Source organism: Dermacentor silvarum, chromosome 5, assembly GCF_013339745.2.
Source record: "Dermacentor silvarum isolate Dsil-2018 chromosome 5, BIME_Dsil_1.4, whole genome shotgun sequence".
NCBI classification, from domain to species: domain Eukaryota; kingdom Metazoa; phylum Arthropoda; class Arachnida; order Ixodida; family Ixodidae; genus Dermacentor; species Dermacentor silvarum.
Genome location: NC_051158.1, coordinates 142,749,920 through 142,760,929, shown reverse-complemented (window position 1 = coordinate 142,760,929; position 11,010 = coordinate 142,749,920).

The window sequence follows — 11,010 nt, the reverse complement described above, 5'->3', positions numbered from 1 at the left end:
GGGTTTTTATTTACCTTGGGGAGCAAACTGCCTTATATGTAAACAACTGGAAACAATCGATCACGTTTTTTTGCATTGTTGGGAAGGGGTTTATTTTTGGGACGTTCTTAAAGAACACTACAGAAAGAATTGCCCTTAAATTCATTAGGTATTAGATTTTTAACTGTAGAAAATGAGGACGGACTGCCTTTGGATCTCATTATGCTAATGGGCCTCCACTGTTTATGGCGGGCTCGAATGGCAGGTTTTTATTGTGAGCCTGACCGAAGGCCTGCGCGACAACTTTTCCGGGAGGATGTTTCCAAGTTCATCGATTTAATTAAAGATCAGGAATGCCCCCCGGATTGGCTGACGAGGATTGAGCCCCTCGCAACTTTAAAAGAATTTTAAACCTGACATGACATGGCAGCCAAAATATGGCTGACCGCACAACATGGATGCATGCAACTGTGAAAGTATGTGTATATGTATGATTATGTATTTTGTTTTTTGGCAAGAACTGATGAAATTGGTGTCCACAAAGTGAAAGTTCCGGCAATAAAAAAAAAAAAAAAAAAGCTTCGTGGCGTAGTGGGCTAACGCCGCGCGCTCGGAAGCGAGGGGTCCCTGGTTCGATTCCGCGCTACGGACACAACTTCGGAATTTTTTTCTTATTTTTCTCAGACTGGTTACACACTACTACTACTACTACTACGACGGGGACGGAACGGGCGCCGCTATAAGGAGCTTCGCCCCTAAAATGTAACGAGCTCTATCGAAACTCATCTCATTGATTCCCGTTAAGGATAGGTCGGATACCTGAGACAGTCTAATGAATGTTTTGCAGCGAGTCTCGCACCAATCCAATAGTTTTCAATTTCTTTAGCGCGACTGCAATGCATATATATTTCTAACTCTTTGTCAGGTTGATTCAAATCTGTGATGTCTAGCAACTCGTGAAGTGTGCCTTTCGCCGCTATTCCCACCCACCCAAATGTGTTTCTCCTGGTCGATAGGCGGCACCGCTGTCGAAATCATACCGCTACCTCCATCAACCTTCGGGTCGTCCGTCACATGCCTGAGCATGATCACCTCTAGGAATTCGAGGTGTTAATAGGCTGGGAACAATGTGGACAAGAGTTCATTAGTGTCGCGAAGACGAAAGAATTCCTGCAGAACCCATGTTAAGACGATTATCGAACTTAGTGCGATTAGCATTTACACAATCCAGCGAACAAGAAGCGACACACCGTGTTAGCTAAGACATCTTTGTTTAGAATCCATAGTGTTTCTCCTCATTTTCAAGTGATTCGGCTATATGCGGCCATACACTGTCTCCCTGATTGACCCGATTTGTTATGACCATCACTCGCCAATGTTACCTCACGATGGTAGAATAAGGACCGCAGGCCGACAACGCATTCAGTGACGACGATGGAATTACGAGGTAGGAATGATGTCGATAGAACGACGAAGGCATATAAGGACGACGGCATGACGACGATGAGAGGATTCTGAAGTGACGGCGATAAAGAATTGCGATGGAATACAATGCCATGACACCGGTGTTCTAATCTCGATTGATTGACAATAATAGCACAATACTAGCGGAATGAAATAGAAATTATGCTGATGGAACGGAAGGTGGTATGACGACCAACGCATTTAGCAATTTTTAGCCAACCAGACAGGCTTCTGAATAACATACCAGCCTACTCCCTTTCTTTTCTCCTATTCCTTCCCAAGACGCTTTGCAAACATATCCTCTGCCGTTGAGCTCAGTACGCCAGTGCTCTAGCTCATTAGGCCACGATCACACGTTTACAAACGTATCTTGCCAACAAGTATATTATTCAAGCTCGAACTTAGGGGGAACATTGAGCTTGGGGGCTCCTATCGAAATACATGGGAAATCGGAAATAGTTTCTCAGAGCAACCAATGCACCAAATTTGATGAGTTATGTTGAATTTAGAAAAAAAAAAGTTGAAGTGTAGTGATTGCCGAAAGGGATATTTTATTATAGGCGGGTCTACCTTTCTTACGTCAAATTTTAAAGAATTGCTAAATTTCTAAAAAGAAAACTTGGCGTATAGAGCTATGTAGCTCAGCAGCTAAAAATGATATCGGAATTCTGTAAACCGCACCTAATAATACATCGAAAGCGGATAGCAATCATATATCATACACCATCCTGAAATATACCACTATGTTGTGAATGTTGCATTTGCAAAACCCTTCCAAACATTATAACAAATTCACGTAAGTTTTAAGTTAAAGCAAAAAAATTGTTCGCTTTTGATGCTCCAACGGGTGCAGTTTATAGAAATGCCATATTTTTTTTAATGGCTGAGTTTCGGATTTGTAAACTTCATGCTTCTATTTTTTTGAAATTTACGAACATCCTGCAATTCTTTGAAAACATTACACTATTTAAACGAAAATTCTATTTGCTGCAGTCTCTGCAATTTAACTTTCCCTCTTAAATGCAACACATTTCATTCAAATCGGTTCAGCGGTTTTCTCATGAAAGCATTCCTGCATTTTACATGTATTTGATAATCCGGCATCGAAGATAGGCCCGAGCTAAAGCTTCCTCTTAAACAATGGATCACGCCAGTTTTATAGGACACCCATGAAACAGAACCCTCACGTATACGCAAGACCGTGGCCACAGTGGTGTACAAATAAAAAGTCTGCTCAAGGAAAAATATATATATTCATCGGAAGCTTCGCGGGAGCCATTATCTCGATCAGACATCTCTCCAGAATGCGGACGAGCTTTCTGGCGAAGTGTCTAGCAAAACCATCGATTCATTGTCAGTAGAGCAAGTAGCTGGCCGTCTTCGATATATGTAACGTTTCTGCATATGGTTCATTGCGCGACTCACTGCCACCATGTAACACGGGGGCTAAGGGCACCTCAAGCTGCCTCACTGCAGCTTTTATCTTAGCCCCTGCCATTGTATTTTGAGCAATGGAAACAAATAAAGAAAGAAAGAAAGAAATATAACGCTGATACACAAGCGCGCTCGTTTCCAAGCACCGAGGTGAAGCCACAGCTTCAGGGTGTGTTTCTTTTTATTGTGCTTTCTTTAGTTGTGCGTCATAGCATACGTCATAGCGGGAATTTCGAATTCTTTAAGGTCGATACGCCACGTGGTGGCGAAAAAAGGAAACTGTACGAAATGTCCCTAATTCCTGGTATTGTGATTCACTCCACGATAGCATATGGTACAGTTTTTCAAAATGCCTGCTTTATTTAGAATATACACTAAAGTTTTCGCGGTTATTTTAGGGAGCGAGAACTTTGCCACTTTTCAGTCTAAGTTGTGCGACAAGCGCCAAAAGAAATATGGTTACGCTGATCCTTACTTAACCGCAAACCATACTCGAACCAGTAGTTTGGACGGAAATTAATCAGAAACCGATGGGTCATTGTGGGAACGTGCCGCAAGCCAAACGAAATCTGAACTGAAAAAAAGGAATGACCATCGTCATCATCATTATCGATTTATTTTTACTGCAGGACAAATGCATCTCCCAGCGATCTCTAATTACCGATTTTCTTCCAGCGCAGAAATTCAGGGACGTAAAAGAAGAACGAAGACACATCCAGGCACAAGCTTCCAACAGCCAGTGGGCGTCTTTGTTCTTCTACGTCTGTGCATTTTTTGCGCTACAAGAAAATCTGCAAACACGTTACATATCAACAAGCCCAAATGTCTATACTCTTATTACCCGAGACTCGCTCCAGCTGATTCCATTAAATGCCCTAAAGCTTTCATATTTGATCATGCCACCAAATTATCTGCTGGCTTCAACTTCTCTTCCTTTGGCCCCTCTCTGTAGCTCTAAAATTCCAACAGTTATCTGCCCAATGCCTTCCATTTCATGGTCCAGTGCCATTTTTTCCTGTTAATAAAACCTAGATTATCAATTACTCCATGTTAGCTCCCTGAAACACTGTCCTGTCTTTCTGTCTTTTAAGGTTACACCTAGCGCTTTTCATTCCATCGGCCGTTTCGCGGCCACAAATATTTTCTCATGTTTCTTTGTTAGCCGCGGAGCTTCTATACGGGCACAATGCAATCATTGCACACTTTTTTCTTCAGAGATATCGGAACCTAGCGGATATGTTTTTGTAATGCCTGCCGCATGTGCTGCAACCAACTTTTATTCTTCTGCAATTGTTTTTCTCATGATCTGGTTTACCAGTCATTAATTGACCTATATAACCGCCCTCTCGCACAGATTTTAGAGACTGACTCTCAATCATGAATTTATTGTTCAGTTGCCAGACAATTGAACATTACATTTGCCTTGTGCATAATAATCTTCAACCCTACCCTTACAGATTGTCGGCTGAGGTTCTATATCATTTGTTCCAAGTCAAGCCAAGCATTCCTGAACAGGACAATGGCATGTGCAAACTGTAGGCTGCTCAGATAATAATCGTAGACACTCACTCAAGATCCTCTAGTATACAGTTAAACAGAATTCGAGGGATTGTGCCTTTGGCTGAAGCCTTTCTTGAGCGGTATGTTCCAGCTTTTCTTGTGGAGGAATAAAGTAGGTCCGTGGTCTTTGTAGATCTTAGCGAATGTATTTGCGCATGCTTACATTACTCCTTTAATGATCCCGTGGCTGCTGGTATCTCTAGTGAATGAAATGCCTTTTCATAATCTTCGAAAGCCATATAGGCAGGTCGGCTGTACTGCGTAGATATCACAATCCTCTGATTGATGACATGGACATGATCCATTGCAGAATATCTCTTCCTGAAGCCAGCCTGTTTTCTTGGTTGAATGAACTAAAGTGTAGCCCTGATTCCATTGCAAACTTTCTTGATGAATATTTTATACAATACTGAAAGCAAGCTAATGCGCCTACAAATCCTCAATTCTTTAACATCTCCCGTCTTATGAATTAGTATAATGCTGGCATTCTTCCAGCTCTCTGGTGCACTTGAAGTCGTGAGGCATTGCGTATATAATGTCACAAACTTTTCAAGTATATTATCATTTCTATTGTTTATTAAATCCACTTTTATTCCACCTTCTGCCGTTATTCCCCGGGAAATGTCTTCCAATATCCTTCTAACCTCATCGTTAGTTACACAGGGAACTTCTGTATCCTGTTCGTCACCACTTCGAAACAAGCTCGCGTGGCTGCACTGGGGGCTAAACAGTTCAATATAGAATTCTTCTGCTGGCTTTACTGTATCATGGAAATTGTCATTGACATTACCGTGCTTATCTTTCACTGTATACATCTTACTCTTTCCGATGTCAAGTTTTCTTCGCACAGATTTTATGCTGTCCCAATTTTTTCTGCCTTCTCAACCTTTCCGATCTTATGTACAAATATCCCCTACTCTTCTCTTCTTTATCAACTTTGAGAGCTCAGCAATTTATATCCAACTTCTTGAGTATAAAACTTTCATTCTTGGTCCTTTATAGTAATAACGGTCACCAATTCTGACCAGAACGATTCAAGCATATAGGGTGACAGGGGTTGCCCAGATATTTCCTATTCTTCAGAATAAAGTAACTTGTTCAGTCTTCATTGAATGTGACAATGTGGGCTGACTCAGGGTATATGCCAGTATATACATCGGTGGAATCTGCGGCTCTTGTGATCTCGGCTGCCAGCTAAGATCCGTGTCGAAATGTTGCTCGAGGTGCTACGCAGATTCACAGTTCGACTTGATTCACTCAATTCGGTCATTACGTAAGGCACAATAATGCTATCTTCATCTTCCTGTTGTAAAGCTGCATACTTGTGTCCGAGCACCAGCCTGAATTTGACTTCTTTTGCCCTTACTGCGTCTAGATTCGCCTATGTATTTTTGATTCATTTCACTCTTTCTCTCTTCAAATTGAGCGAAATCCTAAACCTCACTATTCTATGGGCACTGCACTTTACCCTACCTAACATTCCTACATCCTGCGCTCTGCTGGGACCGGCAGATAGTATGAAATCTATTTCATTCCATGTTACTCCATTAGGGCTTTTGTAGGTCCACTTCCTGCAGAAGGTATTCATTATTCGGAGCCTATTCGTTTCCGCAAATTCTACCAACATATCTCATCTAGTGTTCTCAGAATCGATGCTGTAGTTGCCAAGTACTTGCTCACCAGCCTGTGTTTTCTCCACTTTTGCATTGAAGTCGCCCATGACTACAGTATACTGAGTTTGCACCTTTTTCATTGCTAACTCAACATCTACATAAAGCTGTCGCATTTCTTCATCATCTTGACTGGAGCTAAGGGCGTAGGCTTGTACTACCTTGATTCTATAGCTTCTATTCAGTTTGTTAATGACGACTGCTACCTTTCATTAATGCTATAAAATCCATCAATGTTTGCCGCTTTCTCCTTATGAATTAGAAATCCTACCCCGCATTCTCTCTTATCTGGAAGACCTTTGTAGCAGAGGACGTTACCATTAGTCAACACTGTATAAGCCTCACCTGTTGTCCTTACCTCACTAAGCGGAATAATATCCCAGTCAACTCCTCATAATCCTTCAAACAACCCTGCTAAGATAGCCTCACTCGAGAGGCTGCCCGTGTTGAGCGTTGCCAAGTTCAATTTACAGTGGCGGTCTGTTCGGACCCAGAGACTCTTAGCACCCTTTGCCGCGTCGCAGGTCTGACCGCCGCCTTGGTCAGATGCTCAGGTGATGGTGTGGAGCAGAGGTAGAACACCGGACCTCTAATCTGTAGGTCGTAAGTTCGAATCCTCCTCCAGTCCTGTACATATTCAGGCATAGATAGGCACTTGACACTGGCAAGAAAAAATATCGCCGAGAGCTAGTGGGGCTATACTAGTTCAGGTGCAAACAAATTATGAAGGCTAACTAAGCTACAACAAAGTCACTCCCTCATCAGAACAGGAATTTCCTCCCTGTCGCAGTATTCGGCCACTACCTCCCTAATGACTCCTACAATTAACTCATCACCCTCAGTCCCGAGCGATGTGTCCTTACATTGCTTCAATACAACTTAAATTGTCGTGGTTTATCATGGGACGAGTACAGCTGTATCTTATTTTTTCTATGAAGAGTTGTCTTAAAACAGATTAACGACAATGCCGACGAATTGGTGAACTTACACTTCCCGGCTTTATTTAGCTACGAAGTGTCATGCACTACAGTTCCTGCCGTTCTGGCACGCTGACGTTCTAATACAGCCAATCAGAGGATAAGTAAAGAAGGAATGGAGAACCACAATTATGCTGCTGTCCGTGTATCCGATCCTCCGCTGTGATGTCACGCCAAACGCGCAACACGTTGATCGAGTGGCATTTAAAGGTCCACTTCAACGAAATTTAGGATCCCGCCAAAGATCTAGTTTCAGGAAGTATATACATATATAGCGGCCTCCTTGCGAAATTTTACTGCAGAAGTTTCCTTTTCACTTTTTAACCTTTTTTATTATTTACCTATTTTTTTACCTTTAACTTTTTTTTTGTTTATCGAACAGTTCGTGCAATAATAGACGTCTTGGTGCCGAAACTGAAAAATGCCGCTTTTACCGCTCCGTGAAACTGCCGCAGGACTGATGATGCGTCGCTTCTTCGCATGATCTGTGCAAATAGATGATACCCTTGGCTGCCTGTGACGCAGTGGCAAATCTGGGACGTGACGTGTGAGGAGTTTTGTCGTAGTTGTTTAACACCAGATGGACAAGTCATCTGCTTAGGTGCTTTATTAACTGCTAATAAACAAATACACATTTACCGCTCCTGCAGCTTTGACAAGACTGATTCAATAGTGTAGACTACTTTTATATAACCGACTTGCCGAAAGTGAAATTTCGTTGCAGTTTGAATGAAATTCAATATTTCAAAATTTCAAAATTCAAAATTGAATATTTCAAGTGTGAATGAAATTGAATATTTCAAAATTCCGGAGCACAGAAGTTAAGACAGGACAATATCGTAGTGCAGAATGTCAGTCTGCAGAACCTCCGAGGACCGATTACTAATTTCGAAAGCCGAAAAGTAAATGCCGTCAGGCAACTATTGCACACGCGATAAACGTCAGAGGTTGGTGAAATCTGCGGTGTACTTTCGGACAAGGCATAAATATATCCTGTCATGACCTTTCCGAGCATCATAAACGTTAACTATTGCGTGATGTTTCGCTGTAAAGGCATTGTTAGAAGAAAACCGACACGAATCTTTCGACCTATATTTTGTTTACATAAAATGAATGGTACATCTATGACCAAGTGGGATTGATATAAGAAATTTTGGGAGGATACTAGTTTCGACATTTTAATTCCCAAAATGTGTGACAGAATACATCGGCGTTCCAGTTACTTTGGTACTTCTGTGAACAAAGCCACGTTTTATTTTTTTTAAAAGTAAGTGGAAAAACGGTGCATTTTTTGCGGAAGATTGATGGCGCATATCTCGAAATATGTGCAACCTTCAGCATTTGCCCCAAGTAGATAGGCCTCGCACACTCACCAGCTGCAATTCGTAAAGTGCATTGTGTGCCGTGAAGTAAATAGTTTAAAACTTAGTTTTCTTATTTGATGATTATTCATCTAAATTATTCGAGCAAGTATTGTATGGAGCTCAAGGACTGCAATTACGCTATCTGCAAATGGCGATCTTTTAAGATTCTCTATATTGTGAAAACGAAGGCCCCTTATATTGACCATATGCGAGAAACAAATAAATAGATTCACATAGATGACATGTACTTCAACGATCGAGTAATAGAAAGAATGAGTTGCCAAATGTTAAGCAGGGCAGTTATGCTTGTCAGAGAGTGCCAATAGACGGTGGTGATATTGCTGATATTAAACAAATAAACAACTTAACAACAGTAAAGGCTTCAGTACATACAGTAATCGACCATTCCTGGAAACCGACGTAAAACAAATTTATAGCTACAAAGGTAAGAAATTGATGAAGCGCATAGCACAGCACTGTTATATGTTTCAAAATAATTATTTGCCCTCTACCTACAAAGATAGAAAATACGCCGTAGTCAAGTTAACAAACTGAAGGAGTCTTCATATGAGCAAACTCAGCGGGCTCAATTTTCCACTTAGAGCAACTTGCATTCTATTAGCAGGGCCCCCATGCAATAGGAATGTAAGCAGCGAATGAAGACCTGAGAGCGGGCCTATTGGTATTACATGACAAGTCAACTTGAAACGCGACGAAAATTATTGGTGGCGTATTCATCCATTGAATATGATAGGCGACGTTAATGCAGCTGGCATTATTCCTTGAGATGAGGGCGCAATTGGCGCTTATCTGTTTTATGTTATAAAGATTACTATAATGAGTATTGTATCCCCATGCCATCTCTGAAAGAAAACATTATGAACACATTAGCAGACACGAGAAGTGGCAAACTCGTTCCCAACCAGAAATCGGAATAATAGCGTGGCAAAGTATATCCTAAAATCACGATACCATAGTTGAAACTGCGTTGCAAACCCTACTATGCCTCGTTTCCTTTCTGCGACTTCGTTGAAATGGCTTTACGTGAAGTAGCGGCCGAGTCCAGGAATGCGAGGCAATGTCCCATTTGGCTATATGTAGCTATCTGTTTGTCTATCTATTTTCGAAAAAAAAATTTTATCACGAAAAGTTGCCCGAATTTCGACCAATCTCACTTGGCAACAACGATAGGGCATGTCCGCTATAACATGCGTTTTCAGGACACTTAAACCCAGATAACAGGTACGCATGCCTCCGCGCTCCCACGCATGCGCGAACGGTGTAGCACGGCTCGTACGCGTCGAAACACGGTGCGATCCCGGTGAGCAGCTTGTCTCTGTTATTTCTTCCTCGCGTCGGCGTGCCTGGCTGCGCAGCCACGGCGCAGCACAGTCAACTCTGCTTAGGCAGATTGATATATTGCAAGAAAGTGTCTTTTCTTATTATTTTGCGCTGATATAAGAGCTTTAAGAATATAACATGTAGATTTATAGATATGGAATCATTTCGAAACAGTGTCAATAATACAGACCTGAAGTGGCGTCTTCAAAGGCGCCTATGAGTGAGCCCACTGGACGCGCGCTCTCGCGCGTCTCTTGTGGCTGCAAACCCCCATTCCTCGAGAGGTGTGGCAGGCGCAAGGCGCATACTCACCAGTTTGCGCGCGTCGGCAAGCGTACGTGTGGTCTGGGCTTTCGACGTATTGTTTTTGCTGCATTGTAGCAGAATTTATTAAAGATTAGAACAATGCTATACCTCAGCAAGAAAGTTGCGTGGAACCCTAAATACGCACGTTACTACAAGGGCGTGCCCTATTGACGTTGCTAAATGAAAGTTGGTGAAATTCGAGCGGTAATTTGAATTGTTTTTTAATGTTGCTTATTCAGGTACGCTGGGGCATTGCGGTGTAGTTTGACAAACGGCCAACCAATGTTCTTGGTCATGGATAGACGCGGAGGTGGCTGTTGCAGATGGGGCGCTATAACTGTAATATATTTAAGGGAAGGAGAGGGTAAAAAACCTGGATTTCTTCCAAAACATTGATTTTAAATTACAGACAGGGTTTTTTTTCTAAACCCCGTACTCAACAGCAAGTGGCATCCAGGAGTATTCAGTTCAATGTGCAAATTCTGTGATGAGGCAGCAAATCTGGTTCACATGGTGGGGACATGTCCGTCTTAAGTATGATAGCTCGCACACTCTAGAATCCTGGGAGGCTTTGCTCCGCAGCTCTGACCCCAACGTCCAGCAGAGCATCATGGGTCAAGCCCTTGCTGCTGCTGTGTCTCAAGGTATTCCGGCCTACGACTAGGGCCGACGGGGGAGAAGGATTTCTTTCCTGAGGTTCATTGACTGGTGTTTTCAATAAAGATGATCCTCCTGTTCCTCAAACGAAGCTTGTATACGGTAGCCTGTGCCGGCAATGTAACGCTACAGTAGTACACTGTAGTAACGCTAAAAAAACCACCTGCTCTCATACTGGCACAGGTGGCTCGTGCTCAGTACGCGCTCGCGCCACTGCTCCCGTGTTCGTCGTCATCGTCTTCTTCCACGGCTGGCTGC